Source organism: Mandrillus leucophaeus, unplaced genomic scaffold (assembly GCF_000951045.1).
Source record: "Mandrillus leucophaeus isolate KB7577 unplaced genomic scaffold, Mleu.le_1.0 Scaffold247, whole genome shotgun sequence".
In the NCBI taxonomy this organism is placed as follows: Eukaryota; Metazoa; Chordata; class Mammalia; order Primates; family Cercopithecidae; genus Mandrillus; species Mandrillus leucophaeus.
The window spans coordinates 1,781,735-1,800,967 of record NW_012102554.1 but is presented as its reverse complement, the minus strand read 5'-3'; the positions used below and the strand labels follow the sequence as shown (position 1 = coordinate 1,800,967).

Here is a 19,233-nt window from a genome sequence, read left to right as displayed (position 1 = left end):
TGTGAGCCACCGCGCCCATCAGATATACAATTTCTGAGCAAGGACTTCTGCCCTGGGTACTTGGCTGGCTCCTGCACAGTTAAGCAGAATCTGAAAGTTCCACTTTTTTTTCCTATAAAGCTGGCGTGGAAAACCAACTGACTACCCATCTCGGGCTCCTCTCCCCTGTGCCCACCCTCATCTCCTCTCCTCTGGGTACTGACAGTAACCACTCCCACTCCCCATTTTATTCTGGACATAAACTCTTCAAAAGACACCACTGAATCCAAGTGCCTCTGAAATACCAACCCTGTGCCCCCACCCGCCCCCCACATTTCTGCAGAGTACACTTTCTTACCACTTTCTGCATGGTAAGAACACTTTCTACATGGGAAGAAGCCTTCAACATCGTTTCTAGCTGTTGTAGTTCCTTTACTTGCACCACCCAACATTCCTCTAACATCATCTCATGCCAACTCAAACTCTATGAGGCTCTCCTGGAAAATGACAAGGAGGAGTGGGTACCTGTCCCCTTTCGGGGTGGTGTCTGCTTTCACCTCTACCTAAGCTCTTCCAGCCTGCCCATCACCAGATCCAAACTTCCAGTGGTGGTTTTAATGCCCAAGCTCTGTTGCGTTTTCTTGAAGCTGACCATGGAGGCTACTGGGAGGGAAGAGGGGAGGACTTCACAGAGTATGAGGTTTCCTGAGCTGCGGGCCTATCTACTTGCTGTGTATAATATTATATAACCTTAATGAGTTCAATCTCCTCACCTATAAAATGGGGACAACATGTGTCTGTGATAATATTTTGAGATATCAACTTATTTTTCTCCCAAACTGTCTCCCTTCCACTTAAGAGGGGCAAAGTAGAGAGAAGTTTACAAATCTTTTTTCTTCCAAAAATATAGGAACTTAGGGCAAGTGAATTTTATTTATTTTATTTTATTTTATTTTATTTTTGGAGACAGGGTCTTCCTGTGTTGTCCAGGCTGATCATAAACTCCTGGGCTCAAGTGATCCTCCTGCCTTGACCTCCCAAAGTGTGGGCAGGTGAATTCTAGCCAACAAAGAAAAGCAAAAGGCTAAAATATCTTGAAAGTATATGAAGGAAGAAGGAACCCCTCACCTTTCTATCACTAGAAAGACAGTCTTTTGGGCTTTGCAGGTGGTGTGGAAGGGGGAGGTTTGTCTATGGGTCTGAGAGCAGAGGGGACAGTCCCTTGCTTCCCAGAAATCCTGCTGGAAGAGAGGAACCTAGAGAGGAAATGGCTGTGTTGGCAGATGGGCAAAAGATACACCTGGCTTGATGTAGGGCAGGAGAGCAGTGAGTGTCTGGGGCCAGCAGGTCATGTTGATGGGAGGATGGACCCCTCAGTGGCCACCAATGTGGACCGATGACGGAGGACTAGGTCACACTCCCCTCACCCCATGCCTGGCTATGGTGTTGGTCCAGAACTATGGCATAACTACTAGGGTTGGGGGTGGGGTGGGAAGAAGAAATCCAGAAGGCCTGAAAATAGGGGTTGGGGGTGAGGAATTTAGATGGGTTACAGAGAATAGAGAAATTTATTGCACATCAGAATCTGTGGACTGAAATTAATACCTCTACAAACAGAGGTATGCTATGAATATTAGAGATTTGTGTGTAAGGTATCCAGCCAAGTGCCTGGTTCATAGTAGAGGGTCAATAAATTATAATGACCTATTTTGTGGGCAATATACTTAGCAGTCAAGAGTCCATGCTTTGAGGCTGGGTGCAGTGGGCAGTGGCTCACACCTGAAATCCCAATGCTTTGGGAGGCTGAGGCAGGAGGATCACTTGAGGCCAGGAGTTTGAGACTAGCCTGGCTAACATAGCAAGACCCTATCTACATAAACATAAAAACCAAAAAATTAGCCTTGTGTGGTGGCACACACCTGTAGTCCTAGGTACTTGGGAGGCTGAGGCAGGGAGATTGCTTGAACCCAGGAGGTGGAGGCTGCAGTGAGCTATGATCACACCACTGTATTCCAGCCTGGGTGACAGAGTGAGACCCTATCGCTAAAAGAAAAAAAAAAAAAAAGAGTCCAGCCTTGGGAATCCGACAGATACAGGCTCAAATTCCTGATCTATCTCTTGTACTTATTAGCTGAGTGAACTTGGATAAGACATTGTGACTGAGCTTTAGTTGTCTTCATCTGTATAATGGGACTAATAATGCCTCCCTAGTCTGATTAAGTGAGGCAATGCATGTGAAACCCTCAGCAATCCTAGGCCACAGGAAATAATTAATGGTAGCTGATATTATTTTTTTTTTTTAATGTTTAAATTCACTGAGGGGATCATGAGGGTGTCCAGGAGGTGGATAACGATAAGACCACAGTGATATAATTGTAGCAAAAAATGTAGGGGGCAGGAAAACACAAGGGTCTGGATCAGTGGCTCCAAAATCCAATTGAGCATCAGAATAAGAGTCAGCTGGGGAGCTCAGACAAAGGACAACTTATGGGCCCATCCCAGGAATACTGAGTAATGGAATCAACACCAGGGTCAAGGCCTAGAGAACCTTCATTTCAAAAAGTTCTCCAGGTAATTCTTGGTCACACAAAGTTTGAGAACCATTGCCTCAGAATGGTGCCTGAGAGATCTATTGGGGCACAACAAGAAAATAATATAGACCTTTCAGATTTTTCTTTGTATTTCCTTAGAAGTTCATGTGTGTGCATGTATAATGTTTATAGTATATAAGTCCTATGTAATTTGCACATGGTACTATGGAATATACTAGTGCTATATTATTTCTAAACAAATAAATAGATATTGGGGAGAGTCCTCAAATTAAAAAAAATACTTATAAAGATGTGTTGTCAAAAAATGGGTGAAGCCTCTGCCTTGGAGAGACAGAATGGCTCCCAGGGCTGCAAGACCTGACTGTCATGTGCTTGACTCCAGCCATGCATCTGAACAGTCAGTAGATCCATTCATAGCATCTTTGGTCATTTCCATGCCCAAGGAAGCCCAGCAGTTTCTTGAGGCCTCTTCATTTCCTATTAGCTGAAGAGGAGGTAAGCCTGAGCCTCTTAGAGTTTGGAGCCTCCAATGGAGCGATCAGCATGGTGCATGTTAGTAGAGCCCTTTGGCTTCTTCCTTTGCAATTCTTTTTTTTTTGAGATGAAATCTTGCTATGTCACCCAGGCTGGAGTGCAATGGCATGATTCTGGCTCACTGCAACCTCTGCCTCCTGGGTTCAAGCGATTCTCATGCCTCAGCCTCCCTAGTAGCTGGGATTAGAGGCGTGTGCCACTACACTAGGCTATTTTTTTTTTTTTTTTGTATTTTTAGTAGAGAGGGGATTTCACCATGTTGGCCAGGCTGGTCTAGAACTCCTGACCTCAAGTGATCTGCCTTCCTTGGCCTCTCAAAATGCTGGGATTACAGGCATGAGCCACCATGCCCGGCCTCTTCCCTTTGCAATTCTTTAAAGACTTTCTATTTTAGGTGACGCTGCACTCTGGTCTGCAATCCTTGATCTAAAGTAATAATAGTTTTATAATTAGGTTTTTAAACATTGCCCAGTTCTTGCTCTCTTTTAATTTGCAGAGTTTCTTGAATAAATAAAGATTTCAAGAGACTGGCATTTGATGACCTGAGAATGACCTTTTTCTTTAGTGTCATGATGATAAGAAAGTTAATTAGGAGAGAAGAAACAGACATTTTACAAGGATAAAGCAAGCAGATCCCAAGAGGAAGAGGCCAGGGGACCAAGGTGAAGTTCACTGATGACAGAAACAGAATTTTATACCCAGAATCAGGTTTTCTTCTTTTCGTCTTCAGGAACTGGGATATCTTACCTGAGAAACGCAGGCTTTTGTTGGTGTTCTAATAAAATAATTCTGGAAACAATATAATTTGTCACTGTTATTTCCCTAATTTTGCAGTTGAGATTTAAGAGGTTAGGAACAGGTACCAAACTACATCTCACCAGTAAAAGGCAGAGAGAGGAGAAGTCAGGGGATCTTAACAACCACAAATCCTTAATCGCTGTATATCTGGCTTTCTCTGGGACTGAATCAGGCTTCTCTGCACATCAGCCTAGTCCACTTCCAAGATGAAATGAATTTCCTTGGATCATGTTATAGGAAAATGACTCTATCCTCTTTTACTCCTGCTTGGGGCCAGGCTGCCATGAGGAGAATGACCAAGTTTTTATGGGGTCACTGACTGATCTGTGTGGACATTCTTGCACCATGTGGAAATATGGCAAAACAAGTAGGTAAACCTTGTGAATTTGAGTTGGCCTGGAACGTGTCCTCATTTGGAAAGTGGTTGGACTGGAGTTTAACCTTTTCCTTATCTGTGTTAGAAAAAAAAAAAAAAAAGACCTAATAAACAAACGAAGGGTGAAAACAAGATTGCAGAGGACATTTTAGACTATTTGGAAGGATTAGGTGTTTCAAGCATTTCCAATAGGTATTTATTCATCCAAGATTTTCACGCCTGGTGACCAGGGGTGTCTTCGCATCAGCTCTGCCTCCAACTAGTTGTGTGACCTTGGCCAAATTCCGTAACCTATCTCTGCCTGTCAAATGGGATTATGAAGGTTAAATAATGATCACATGAAAATGCTTAAAAAACTCTCTGCATAGACAAGCCTCATTTGATTTTCTTAACCAATGAGGTAGGAATTATTTTCCCCATTTTACAGGTGAGAAAACTGAGGCTCAGTGATGGCTCATGCAAGGTCACATATCTAATCAATATAGATTGGATAGAAGGATGCTAGGTCCCTGGAAGATCTAATATTCTGATTCCCTAAGTCTCAAGTTATGCAACTAGGGAGCAAAGAGTCGAGATCTCCTTTCTTCCTGTTTTTATGTTTCCTGGTCTGTGTTGGCCCACGGACACTCCGTATCAGGATTTCAGCTGCCAGATTGTAGAACAATTGGGAAAATCATCATAACAACAACAGCCCCCTAGAACCAGAGCAGTCTTTTTTATGACTAGATACTGTGGAACCAATAATGCATTTTATGATCTTAGAAATTCCAGTAGAATGGAAAGCCTATTTTCTCTGTTTGTATTCTGCTTTGAAGCAAAAGGAAATAAAGATTTAAGTTGGCTTTGAACACCACGTAGATAGTGAATATTGTTGGCTCCGTAAAGTTTGCCCAGGGTTTTTGCCTTTGTAGGGAAGATGGGGAGTATAGACTAGGATTCATGACGTGTCTAGTCTGTGCCTGCTTCCTCCAGCTGCTGGGATGCTGGTCATGCTTGGTGAGCGGTGACCATGCTGGCTCCCGAGGGAGACTCCCCCTAAGCCATGAACTGAACTAGCTGCTTGCAACAAGCAAGGGCACAGTTTGGGGAAGAGGGCACCAGCACACTGGCTCTCTCTCTGGGTCCTAGTGCTTCCAACCATGGGGTGTCGAGGGGCACAGTCCTCACCCTGGGTATCAGGCAGGGCTGGGCACTGGTCAGATCGCAATGGCCCAAGCCTCCCTGCAGTAGGATGCCACATCGTCGTCTCACAAAGGTTTGCTGAGTTTAGCACACGGAATCCACGGCTGTAGGAAACCAGGACCTAATTCCACTCTCTTCATTCCCAGTGATGTGTTTCAGGTTCTGAAGAGCAGCCAGTGAGTGAGTCATCATTTTTCTGAAGACAGGGTATCTTGCTGACATGGTTCATCATTGATTCCTAGGCAGGCCTGAAAGTCAGGAGTTAACATTTCAGGAGCCAGCCTCCAAAGTGCCTGCACAGTGCCAGAATCGCCATGTGATCTCATTCACACTTCAGGAAGAATCTTGTGATGTAGACATGACTTTTCCCTTTGAATAGAGGGAAGCTGAGGCTCAGGGCGGTTACTGAGTTGCTCACATCCGTACCGTAGTAAGTGGTGGAATGGGACTTGGATTATGTTTGTTTGACTTCAAAGTCCATACAACAAAAAGTAGTTTTGCCAAGTACAGTAGGGATTGGCTGCGAGATCTTTGTGTATCAGTTGCTTAAAAGATGGAATTGTGTCATGCTCTTGCTCTGCATATAAAGACATATATCATGTGTATTTCATTTATATATAAAAGGGAGTTTATTAAGGAGTACTGACTCATACGATCACAAGGTAAAGTCCCATGATTGGTCGTCTACAAGTTGAGGAGCAAGGAAGCCAGTGGTGGGTCAGCCCGAGTTCCCTAACCTCAAAAGTAGGGAAGCCGACAGTGCAACCTTCAGTCTGTGGACAAAGGCCAAGAGCTCCTGGCAAGCCACTGGTGTAAGTCCAAGAGTCCAAAAGCTGAAGAACTTGCAGTTTGATGTTTGAGGGCAGGAAGCATCAGCATCCAGCATGGGAGAATGATGCAGACCGGAAGACTCAGCAAGTCAAGTCCTTCATGTTTTCTGCCTGCTTTATTCTAGCCAAATTGGCAGCTTAGATTGTTAGACGGTGCCCACCCAGATTGAGGGTGGGTCTGCCTCTCCCAGTCCACTGACTCAAATGTTACTAATACCTCCTTTGGCAACACCGTCACAGACACACTCAAGAAAACTATTTTGCATCCTTCAATCCAATCAAGCTGACACTTAATATTAACCATCACATCACATGTTTATTATTATTTTTAAAACAAATGTTCTCAAACCTTTTCTCAGCTACTTAATGGAGATAGCTCTGAGATAAAGTACGAGACAGAGCAGAAGTTAGAAATAATGGAGACATTATAATCGGACAGAATCATATAATTTATATTCCAATTACTTTTCCTCAATCAACAGTAAAGGAGACCAGTCAGGAAGAGGGGACCGGGGTCTTTGGCCATGATGCTTTGTCCTGGACAGAGCAGTGTTTGAAAGGAAGTTGTCAGGATGAGGCTGTGCTGCCCAAGACCCAACTGAGACCATCATCAGTTATTCAATTACTCCTGAAGCCATTCATTAGAGTTAGATCATGCCTGGGGTCCTTCAGAAAGTAACAAGCAAGATTCTTTTGATATGCTTTCATAATTCCATGAAGAGATAATTCTTTAAAAATGAAGGTAAAATCATGACTCTCAAATATAAAAATGAATACATGATAAATATTTTACTTAACTAATTAATGAGGAAACTGATAAGGGTGTTGTAACCAGTTCAAAGGAGAAGCCAAAACACACGCACACAAATTTATAAGAGTAAAGAAATGTTGCAATGAATGTACAAATGGCAAATGGATGCAAAAGTAGCTTTTTCTGCAGTGTGGGAGTGAAGCTGGTGGAACTTCTACAGGATAGGACAGAATTTGCATTTTGCATTGCTATTGTCTGCAATTTACAGAGTTGCAAAATACTTCAAGGGCAATGAAAGCTAGACTCTCATAACTCAGGGAGGCTGTGCTGTGTGTAGACAATGTGTCCTTTTCCATGGAAATACAAAATTTCCCCTTTATTTAGTAGTGTTACAAAATGATGAAGTATTTAGCGACAGAATTCTGATGATAACAGGGTAAGGTTCTTTCTGGAGGAAAAAGCTGTCTCTGGCTGCATTTTTACCTCCTGAGTGAAGACTCTGATCACTGAGAACTGGATTTCCAGGCTTGGTTTCTCCGTTTTTAGTCCCAGTAAGCAGGCAGATTATTTAATAGCTGGCACCTCAGTTTCCTCATTTTAAAATAGGAGTAGTAAAATTATTTGCCTCACAGGGCTTGCTGGGAGATTAAATGAGAAAAACATGAATTGTGCATACCATAGTGCGCAAGAAATACGTGTCAGCTTATGAGTGTGTTTTTTTTTTATTACTGCAGTTTTTCGGCATGCTTTTTATTTCTCCCGTCCCTCACCTGCTCCTTCCCTTTCTTGTTTCCTGGCCATTTAACTGAAATAGTAAAGAATAGGAGACTTATTTACAATGTTTTAAAGTATAGATAGAGTCTTTGCTTCCTGTTCTTGATTTTAAAACTAACTGCCTAAGTTGTTTTGTGTTCCTTTCTATTTAAAAAAGAAAGCAAGCTGGGTGTGGTGGCTCAGGAGTTTGAGACCTGCCTGGGCAGCATAGTGAGACCCTGTTTCTATAAAAACTTAAAAAAAAACAAAACAAAAAACCAGTGAGGCAGTGCACAGCTGTAGTCCCAGTTACTTGGGGGGCTGAGGTGGGAGGATGGCTTCAGTCCAGAAGGTCAAGAGTGCAGTAAGCCATGATCATGCCACTGCATTCTAGCTTTATAGAACAAGATCCTGTCTCTAAACAAACAAACAAACAAACCAAAAAACAAAAAACAAAAAAAAAAAAAAAAGAAAAAGAAAAAGCACCTTTACCCCCAATATTTGCTTTCTTGTTTTTGAGTAATTCTTATCACCTAGCTTAGCCCAGCTAACCCTGAATTTAAACACGTGATTCATTTTCTCACGTTATATAATTAATCACCAGAGAAAACGGTTGACAGAGTGGGAAAGGCCCTCTTTGGGGTCTTCTCAGCCCAGCTGGGGATAGGAGGCCAAGGCCAGGAGGTAACACACTGGAGCCACATTGTCCAGAGCTCCTCAGTGAGCCTCTCCCCCATCTGCATACTCAGACCCCAGGGGCTGTGTCTACTGGCCAAAGAGTATGTGAGCACCATGTGCCCAGCACCAGAGAAAACTCCACTCAGCCCTGCCCAGAGGAGTTGGTACAAACGTGCCTTTGCAAAGTTTGTGTTTCACTTTTGGGTCTGATAGAGGGGGAGTTCTTCAACCTCAGAGAGGAATGCCTGGACGTCTAGGGTCAGGGTGCCTGATGGATTGACCCTATCAGCTCCACTTTCAATTCTGGCACCCCAAGAAACTTCCAGATGATTCAGGTGAAGATCCCAGGATCTCCCCCTTTGCTCAGCAGCCTGGATTCTTCGAGGAAAAAGAAAGCATTTGAGCAAGGGTTGGGGAAGAAACTTCACCTCTGGGCCAAGTTCAGGGATAGGAGGACAGAGCTGTAGTGGTGTCTAGGCTTTCTTTACATGTATGGCAACTGGAGTGACACCTGGAGATAGCCATCTTCACTCCACAGTTCCATTCCTATCACCAAATCTGTCAGGCTCTGGGGAGGACTCCTAGAGAGCAAAACATGCTTTCCACACGTTAGCAAACAGCATGATACGATCTCAGGGGTCAGCCAGGAGCAGAACACAGGGAGATGCATACCGGGCTCCCTGCCTCCGGGACTATTTCTTTTTGCTACATATCATCTCTAAAGCAAAATTGCTTGTTTTAGCTCTTGATGAAAATGTCCCTTGTCCATTTTCCACAGGCAATGCATACAGAGGAAGGAAATGGCAGGTTGTTCATATGTAGCAAGATCCACACTTGGCCAAACCTGGGGTCACAGAGATGGACATGGAATTGAGGGCAGAAGATGTGGGTTGGAGTCCAGCACTGCTTTAGGTAAGTCATAACCCTTATACGACGGGGAAAATGAAACCTGGGATGCCTACCTCACAAGGTCATAAGGATAAGAGATGACGCTGGGTGCGGTGGCTCATGCCTGTAATCCCAGCACTCTGGGAGGCCGATGCGCATGGATTACTTGAGGTCAGGAGTTCGAGATCAGCCTGGCCAACATGGTGAAACCCTGTCTCTACCAAAAATACAAAAATAAGCTGAGTGTGGTGGCGTAGGCCTGTAATCCCAGCTACTCGGGAGGCTGAGGCAGGAAAATCACTTGAACCAGGGAGGTGGAGGTTGCAGAGAGCCGAGATTGGGCCACTGCATTCCAGCCCCGGGAACAGAGAGAGACTTTGTCTCAAAAAAAAAAAAAAAAAAAAAAGAAAGAAAGAAAATGTAGTAGAAGAAGAGATGGTAGATGCCCAAAAGTCCTTAAGCAATGAAAAGACCCAGGTGAAGCAGAAGCCGCAGGCTGGGATGAGTGGGTGGGTACATTGGTGGAGCAAAGAGATCTTGAGACTTGGGGACCCAGGAAGTTCTACTTTCTGGCATCAGACCGGAGTACACCTTCTTGTCCCAGATTCCCACGGTGACCACCAACAGAGGGGCAGCTCTGGCTCCTGGCAGGGCGGGGCTCTCTGAAGTACCCACCTTCAGTGGGCTGTCTCACAGTAATTCCTTCAGGCTTTGGAGATGATGGTCAGGGCCAGCTGGGCTCTGGCGGCCTGCAAGTGAGCTGAGGGCTACTGCAATTAGGCAATTCCTGGGGACCTCACTGGTAAGCCCCGGAGGATCAAGCCTGGATGCTTTGTTATTGCGTAGGGTTAATATAATGACCAAGTTCACCTTAGGCATCTCTCTGATTGTCTTTGCTGGTCTCTCTTTCCTTCATTGCCCTGTCTGATTGAGGTCAGAGTCCTTGAATGACCCTCAGGGTTCCCCTACCCCACTCCCAGGAAAACCTCTGCTCTGGCCGGAGTTCTCCCTGGAGCCCATGCCGAGAGAGCCTGTGGCTCCTCTCACTTGCGTAAGTAGGTGAGATCCTCCAAACACTGCCTGTGGGTGGAAAAGAGAAAGTGTCAAGGGACTGAGCCCTGGGTGTTCCAACATTTAGAAGTCAAGGAGATGAGGAGGAACCTTTCTGCTTTAGCCAAATTACTTCTTCAGAATTGATTTTTGGCCAGGCGCGGTGGCTCACGCCTGTAATCCCAGCACTTTGGGAGGCTGAGGTGGGCGGATCACCTGAGGTTGGGAGTTCAGCACCAGCCTGACCAACATGGAGAAACCCTGTCTCTACTAAAAATACAAAAAAATTAGCCAGGTGTGGTGGCGCATGCCTGTAATCCCAGCTACTCGGGAGGCTGAGGCAGGAGAATGGCTTGAACCTGGGAGGCGGAGGTTGCAGTGAGGCAGAGATCGCGCCATTGCACTCCAGCTTGGGCAGCAAGAGTGTGAAACTCGGTCTCAAAAAAAGAAAAAAAGAATCAGTTCTTAGTGGTAACCTTTCTGGTAAAAGGACATGAGCAATATGGTTATAAATGAATGTATGGATAAATTTCCAGGCAGCTCCACCATCAATGGATATCAGCATTTGACATTTTTTTCTTGTTGTTCCATTAGAATATGTAAACCGGCGTCTCCAGACTGCTTCCCTTTACATTTCTTTGATTCCTGGCGAGAATTAACATTTCCCCACGATGTTTATCTACTAATTGCAAGTTCCTTATGGGAATTGTCCTGTTTTTGACCCATTTATCTTTTGGAATCTTGATATTTATTTTACAAATTTGAATTAGTTATTTATGATAGATCTTAATTCTTTGTAATGTTTGATAGAAATATTTTCCCTGTTAAAAAATCTTTAGTAATGCTAATTTTTATAGTGCAATCATTTCAATTGCTTCAAAGCTGAGAAAGTTAAAATTCCCCCAGAGAGCTGATAAACTCTCTTTCCAATTGTCTGCAAGTTCTATCATAATTAGATTTTATATTTAAATCTTTAATCAACCAGAGCTTATTTTGTTGCATGTTTTATTTTAATGACTTTTCTATTATAAAATCAATAAATGTTTATTAGTGTAAAATAGGAAAATAAAGAAGAACAAAAAGAAAAACATAAATAGATCTGTGATTTCACATTTAGAGATAAGCACTGTTGACATTTTGATGTGGATATCCCCAAGTCATTTTTTCTATCTATACATTTATTTACAAAAATACAACTGTAAACACACTGTACAAACTGTTTAAATACCTGTGTATTAACAACACATTAATGGCATATTTCAGGGGCATTAAATATTCTTTTAAAACATTATTTTACATAGCTACAGAGTACTGTTACACTCTATAGATGTACCATAATTGGCTTAATTCCCTATTGTTTTTTCATTAACTTTATTTAAGATCTCACTATTATAAACAATGCTACTATAAACATATGCATAAATCTTGGTCCCCATGTATGATTATTTTCTTTGTATAAATTACTTTTTTAGTAACTTAAAAAAATTTTAGATTCTGAGGGTACATGTGCAGGTTTGTCACATGGGTATATTGTGTGATTCTGAGGTTTGAGCTTCTAGTGGTTCCATTGCCTAAGTAGTGAACACTGTACCCAATAGGTTTTTTTCAACCTTTGTCCCCCTCTGTTTCTCATCCCTTTTGGAATGCCACTGTCTGTTATTTCCATCTTGATGTGCACGTGTACTCAATGTTTAGCTCCCACTTGTAAGTGAGAACATGCAGTGTTTATCTGTTGTTGTGTTAATTTGCTTAGGATAATGACCTTCAGCTGTAGCCATGTTGCTGCAAAGAATGTGATTTTGTTCTTTTTCATGGCTGCATAGTACTCCTTAAAAATAATACTACACATCATATATGTACCACATTTTCCTTTGTATAAATTTCTTAAAGTAGAATTGCTAAGGCAAAGGTTTTATATCTAGGTATCTATATCTATCTATATGTTTTGCCTTTACATATATACTGCTACTTTAAGTAAATTTCTATCATTTTAAGTACTCATTAACAGTGAATGTACTCCTCTTCTGTCCTATCCTCCACCCTTGTTAACATTAGCTATTAACATTTTTGTAATTTTATGCTAAATTGATAAGGTAAAATGGTATGTGCATTTTTTTAATGTTTCTTTAAAACCAGTGGGTTGAAGTTGAATTTATCACCACTTCCATTTTTATTGCCTTTTTTCTTTCTTATCTGTTCATGGTATTTATATATTTTATGTACTTTATAGGTTTGTATATTTTTTATATGTTTTCAAAATTGGGGTGCTCACTTAAGAAATTATAATGAGTTCAAACACACACATGTGTACAATGCATAGTTTCGAATACCATCTACTTCCCAGCTCCATCACATCCTAACATTTTGTCATATTTGCTTCCTATTTTTGCTAAAAAGTAGAATGCTGTACCAGTATAACTGTGTGTCTCTTCTCAAGCCTGGTCTTATTTTTCCTGTCTCAGAGGCAACGTCACCCTGAGTTTGGTGTCTATCATTCTCATCTCTGTGTGTATGTGTTTGCAGCATATGTATGTAGCTATGAAATATATACGGTAGTTCCTCAGTGTCTGTGGGGGCTTGGTTCCAGGACCACCCACAGATGCTCAAGTCCCTGATACAAAATGGTGTAGTGTTTGCACATAACCTATGCACATTCTCTCATATGCTGTAAATCACCTCTAGATTACTTATAATACTTAATACAAAGCCTGTACATCGCTTTGTTTGCCTGGTTTTAACATGGTACTCAGGATGTGGTGAATTCAAGTTTTGCCTTTTGGAACTTTGTGTAATTTCACCCCCAAATATTTTGCATCCTCGGTTGATTGAATCCATGGATGTGGAATCTCATGGATATAGAGGGCTGACTGTACCATTATTTTGCGTGTTTTCAAACTTTTATACTCTACACATCTATCTGAAACTTGTTTTGTCACTCAGCAGTGTATTTTTGAGATTTATCTCTGTTGATAAAACAGCTACAAATGGTCCCATTGTATGAATGTATCAGAATTTGTTCACTGGGTTGATGGATACTTGTGTCGTTTAGTTTTTTCATTTTGCTATTATAATATTGCAGTAGACATTGCATCATCCACAAGTGAAAGCTTCTAGAATTTACTCCTAGAAGTGCAATTGCTGGATTGTAAGATATACGTCCCGTCAGAGTTAGTGAGATGTTGACAATTTATTCTTCAAAATGGTTACTCCTGTGAACATATCGTTAGCAAAATGTGAGTGTTCCTTCAATTTTTCCACCTCATCACCAACACTTGATAGTGTCAGATTATTTAATTTTCACCAGTTTGATGGATGTAAAATGGTATCTCATTGTTTTAATTTTAAACTTTCTGATTACTGGTGAGGTCGAACATTTTCTTATGTGCCTGATTGTTCGTTCAAATTTCTGTTGCTGAGAATAGCTTATTCATATATTTTGCCTGTATTTCTATTAGTTCATTGCAAATATCCTCCCAGTTTGCGTTTTGTCTTTCATATCGCCTGTAATGTCGTGTTTCACAGGGTTTACATTTTTGTTTAATGAGATTTATACAGTCTTTCCCTTCAGGAGTATCCTTAATGTCTTCATTTCTTCAATTTTCCTTTTTTTTTTTTTGAGACAGAGTCTCGCTCTGTCGCCCATGCTGGAGTGCAATGGTGTGATCTCTGCTCACTGCAACCTCTGCCTCCCGGGTTCAAGTGATTCTCTTGCCACAGCCTCCTGAGCAGCTGGGATTACAGGCACACACCATCACACCCAACTCTTTTATATATATATATTTTTCAGTAGAGACGGGGTTTCACCATGTTGGTCAGGCTGGTCTCGAGCTCCTGACCTCGTGATCTGCCTGCCTCGGCCTCCCAAAGTGCTAGGATTACAGGCGTGAGCTACTGCGTCCAGCACAAATAGTAATTCTTTTACAAAAGATACTCTGTGATTTGTTATAATCTTCTGGCATCAGTAGAATTTACCTTAATTAATGACTACATGCTATTGTTTTAATTTATAGCTGCATTTTATAAGCTCAGTTAAAAATGATTTTTCTGCCTATGCTCCTTGAGGAACCCATGGATCGATAAAATTTATTGATCAACAAAATTTAGCAAATAGTATGCACAAGCCATTCCTGCCTTTCAGGTAGATGTTGCTAATTGCCTGCATTATTTTCTTCATTTGTGTATTCATATATTCACTTAACAGCTGTTTTGGGAAAATCTGGTAATGTCCTTGAGCCTGGTTCTAATCATTTCAAGCCAGTTTTACTGGAATTGCACTTGTTCACATTTGCCATCGTAAGACTGTGTGTTTATGTGTGTGTGTGCGCCTGTGTGGTATTTCTTACAGGTTTTTGGATGGGGATAATACTCATCTCTTAGAATGAATTGGGTGTCAGATCTTGTTTTTCTGTGATTTGGAACTGATTACATAATACAGAAAAATCTGTTTGAGTATGTAGTAATATTGTTCAGTAAATTTGTTGAGGTCATAATATTTCTTGTGGTAGATGAGATTTTTTTAAATAACAACTTTTCAGTTTCCTTTGCCTTCATCATTATTTTCATGTTACCTACATCTTCTCTTGCCAGTTTGTATTTTGTGTTGTCCATTTGGCTAAGCACTTCAAGTTGATTATCATAAATCGTGCATTGCAATCATTTATATTTTAAAATCCTTTATATCAGTTGTTAAATCATTGGCCTTGTTTTTAATTTTGTTGATTTATACCTTTTCTTTTGTTTATTATATTTCCAAGGGGTTGATCTATCTTGTAATCTTCTCACAGAATGAGCATCTATTTATTATTTCCACTGATTTCCTCTTTTCTAGTTTATTTCTACTCTTATTCTTTATTATTGTCTCTCTGTTTTCCTTCATAATGACTGTCTTCATAAGATTTTAAGTCAAATGCTTATTTCATATTTCTAAAATAAAAGCACATAGAAATATGCCTTAACTTCTGGGCCCTGATTTATACAAAGCCCCCTCCCTTTTGATATGGGGTGTTTTCAATTTTATAAACATCGCAAAAGTTATTATCATGTTCTTAATTTTCTACTTCAGTGATCCTTAACGTTTTTGGCAGCAGGGACCAGTTTTGCGGGAGACAATTTTTCCATGAATGGGGGTAGGTGGGCGATGGTTTCAGAATGATTTGAGCATATTGCATTTATTGCACACTTTATTTCCATTACTATTACATTGTTAATATATAAAGAAATAATTATATAACCGTAATCTACTCACCATAATGTGGAGTCAGTGGGAGACCTGAGATTGTTTGCCTGAAACTAAATGGTCCTGTCTGGGGGTGATGGGAGACAGTGACACATCATCAGGCATTAGATTCTCATAAGGACCATGCAATCTAGAGTCCTCGCATACACAGTTCACAATAGGATTTGCGGATGCTATGAGAATCTAATGCCCCCGCTGATGCGACAGGAAGTGGAGTTTAGGCGGGAATGTGACTGATAGGGAGCAACTGTAAATACGGGTATAGCTCCGCTGCTCACCTCCTGCTGTGTGGCCAGGTTCCTAACAGGCCACAGACTGGTACTGGGGATTGGAGACCCCTGTTCTACTTGAACTTGTAGTTTAGGAAAGTTTTTGTGGTTGTTAGACATTGATACCCATTAATTTGTTGCTGCTGTAAATTTTTATTAATATTTTAATATAATTTTAAACTAATAGAAATGTTAAAAGACTAGTATGAACTCCTATACACCTTTTACCTAGGTGCACTGTTGGTTTGTATTTTTCCCTAGTTATCATTCACTCTGTCTCTAAGTATATGTGAATGTTTTTCTGAACGATTTGAGAGTAAGCTGCATACATACATATATACCTAAATACTTCAATATATATTTCCTGACACAAATATTTTCTTTTGTAAAATTAGAAATTTAACAGTAAAATCAGGAAATTTCATATTGATACCATATGATTAATCCCACCATTCACATTCAAATTGTCAGTTATTCCAATATTGTGTTTTTTATATATATATATAAAACATATATATAACATATATAAATATAAACTATATGTGTGTTTTATATATATGTGTGCATATACATGTATATATGTATATATGTAGAAAGACAGAAATTGGGGGTATTTTAAAATTATAATGACAGGCAAGCGACTGAGATGGCTGCATGCCTATGGCAATCACTATCTGTAGACCACCCAAGCATAAACACTTATTTTCTTCTTGTACCCTGTTTTTCAGAAGTTCATGTTTATTTTCATCTTTACTATCTTTTATTATTCATATACTATATATTCATAGTAGAAAAGATAAAGCAATATAACAAAAATCAGCAGAAATATAGAGATATGCATAGAGTGCATGGAGATAATCACGGTTAGTATTTAGACGAATATTTTATAGACTTTTGCTTTCAGTCAACAAAAATTCTAGACATTTTTTCTAGTTAAATATGAGTACATTAAAAATGGAGTTATATGGTATGGCTGTGGTTTTAACTTCCTTTTAAGTCTTAGTTTATTTGACACACTTCATAGGTAATCTTCGTAACAACTTTGCAAAGTAGAGCCACATTTTTAGGTGAGGAATCCAAGGTTCAGAGAGGTTCAGTAAACTGCCCAGGTCACACTGCAGTAAGAAATGGAGTTTATCATCTAAACCCTGAACTGTTTGCTGCAAAGGCTCTTGGTTAGATTATTCTTTTGCCTGAGGCTCCTTTCATTGCTTTTACTTTTTCACAGTTAGTTTTATTGCATGTGGTGAGAAAATACGTATATTTTTTCCTCTTGATTCAATTTTTGGGGCCTTATTTGAGAGTTAGTATATATGTACCAATGCCCACATATGGAAAAAATGTATAATCTATGTTGGTATTGAGTTCAATGTATGTGTATTTGTTGTAACTTATCAATTGTATAACATAACCTCTATTGTCTATTTTTGTCACATCTTCAATGTCTTCCAAATTTTTGTCTATTTAAATTTGTCTTTATTTTTTAATACTGTCTATTTTTTTCTTAGCCTTGAAATCAATTAAACCCTCCCATTACAATTGCTTGTTTTTTAATCTATTTCTCTTTGCATTTCTAACTTTAGTAATCTCTGTCTTCACAGTTAATTTTATATTTTTTATTATAATCAGGAGCTTCTTTGTATCCTCTCCCTATGTTTTTGGCTTCAAAATCTCTTTTATATGCTATCAACTTTACCAACTGTTTTCTTTTTGTTGTATGAGTTTCCTCATAAAACCTTTTTATTTTAGCATTTCTGCATTTTTTTGGTAACAGATTCCTATTTTTAAAAAACATACATATTGTTGGGTCTTATGTTTTAATCTAACATGAGAATTTGTCTTTTTAGAAATCAATGGCCTAAATGTATAAAGTTCTTTGGGGTGAAGCTAGTGTATTGATATGAGATGAGCTCCCAGCTACTAGCTGTGGACCTTCTACAAGTTCCTGAAATACCCTGTGAGGAAGCTACTTACAGGCATCTTTATCTGGAAAATCATGTTAATAAGCATACCAAAGTGAGAGAGTTGCTTCGAAGACTAAATGACATCAAGAGCACTTACAAATAGAAGCATATTAAAGCATATTAAACTGATTATTTGTAAAATGCAATTGTCAATATTTGCTATTGTAGACATTATGTCTGGAAATACCATTCAAAGCAAGTTTCTTGGCAATTATAAAGCAAGTTTGTTAAACGATGATCTATGCTCAAAATGGGGATAATCAGTTCTATACTTTTCTCCAACCATATTTTAAATTTTTCTTTGAGATAATGGGAATAACTTACAAGAAAAACTGCTGAGAAGCAGTGGTCCAAAGCCCTTTAGAAGCTCTCAGGGTTCAGTTCAAGTTGTCCATCTCCATTTCTGGCTGTACCTGGAGCTTCACAGCTTGACTTACATTCAACCATGTCAGGAATCACTCACTGCCTTGCTTTCCATTTAGTTAATTAAGTGCTTAGGTTTACGAATAAGTTATTTGCTCTCATGACGGGTATGGAAGCTGCAGGCTTTGCTGTGCCTCGGCAATTCTCATCAGGCGTGGAAAAACTGAAACTAAGAAAAACCAAGCAAGCAATGATAGATTTTCTACTTCCTGGATTGTGTGACTTGCTCATCCAATGAAAGGCAATGAGGGTGGGGTGGGGGGGCAACCAGAGATGAGGACTGATTCTCAGCTTGTGGTTCTCCTCAGCAGTCCTCCAGCCCCTGTAGAGATGGAACCTCTGCATCAGTGAAAGCTGCTAGGAATTCAAAGGGCATTCACATTCACTTCTGCTCCTCAGGATCAGAGGCAGTGAGGAAAGCTAAAAAAAGTTTGACGTTTAAATTGGAACCCATTTTTAACTTTTCAAATGTTCTTAGTATTTTAGGATCCAGGAAACCTTAAATCAGACAATTCTATATTACCAAACTGAAGAATAGTCTATAATATCATAATCTGATATGCTCCAGACTGACCTGATTTAGTTTTAGTTGTATGAACTTCAAATCTCTGATGGCTTCTATTTGATCACTCAGAGGAAGCTGCAGGTCCGTTTCCCATCTGAAGCAATAGAGGCATCTTTTTTTTTTTTTTTTTTTTTTTTTAAAAACTTCTCTGAGAATAATCTTCATCTGGTGTCTTGTTACACAAATGTTTCCAAGTCCCTCCCTAGAGATTCTGATTCAGTGGGTCTGGAATGGGGCTTCAGATTTGTGGTCTCTTTTTTGTTTGTTTGTTTGTTTGTTTTTTTGAGATAGTGTCTCACTCTGTCATCCAGGCTGGAGCGTGGCGGCACGATCTTGGCTTCCTGCAACCTCTACCTCCCAGGTTCGAGTGATTTTCCTGCCTCAGCCTCCTGTGTAGCTGGGACT

General features: G+C 40.2%; 1 protein-coding gene across 1 annotated transcript in view; it reads right to left on the bottom strand.

Moving 5' to 3' along the window:
- LIPC (lipase, hepatic) overlaps nucleotides 1-18,410 on the bottom strand; it is a 162,557-nt gene extending 144,147 nt beyond the window's left edge. The window contains exon 1 of the mRNA XM_011983177.1: nucleotides 18,165-18,410. The gene's annotated coding sequence lies outside the window, so the exon portion shown is untranslated. The remainder of the gene's footprint in view (nucleotides 1-18,164) is intronic.
- Between the last annotated feature and the right edge of the window lie 823 nt (nucleotides 18,411-19,233).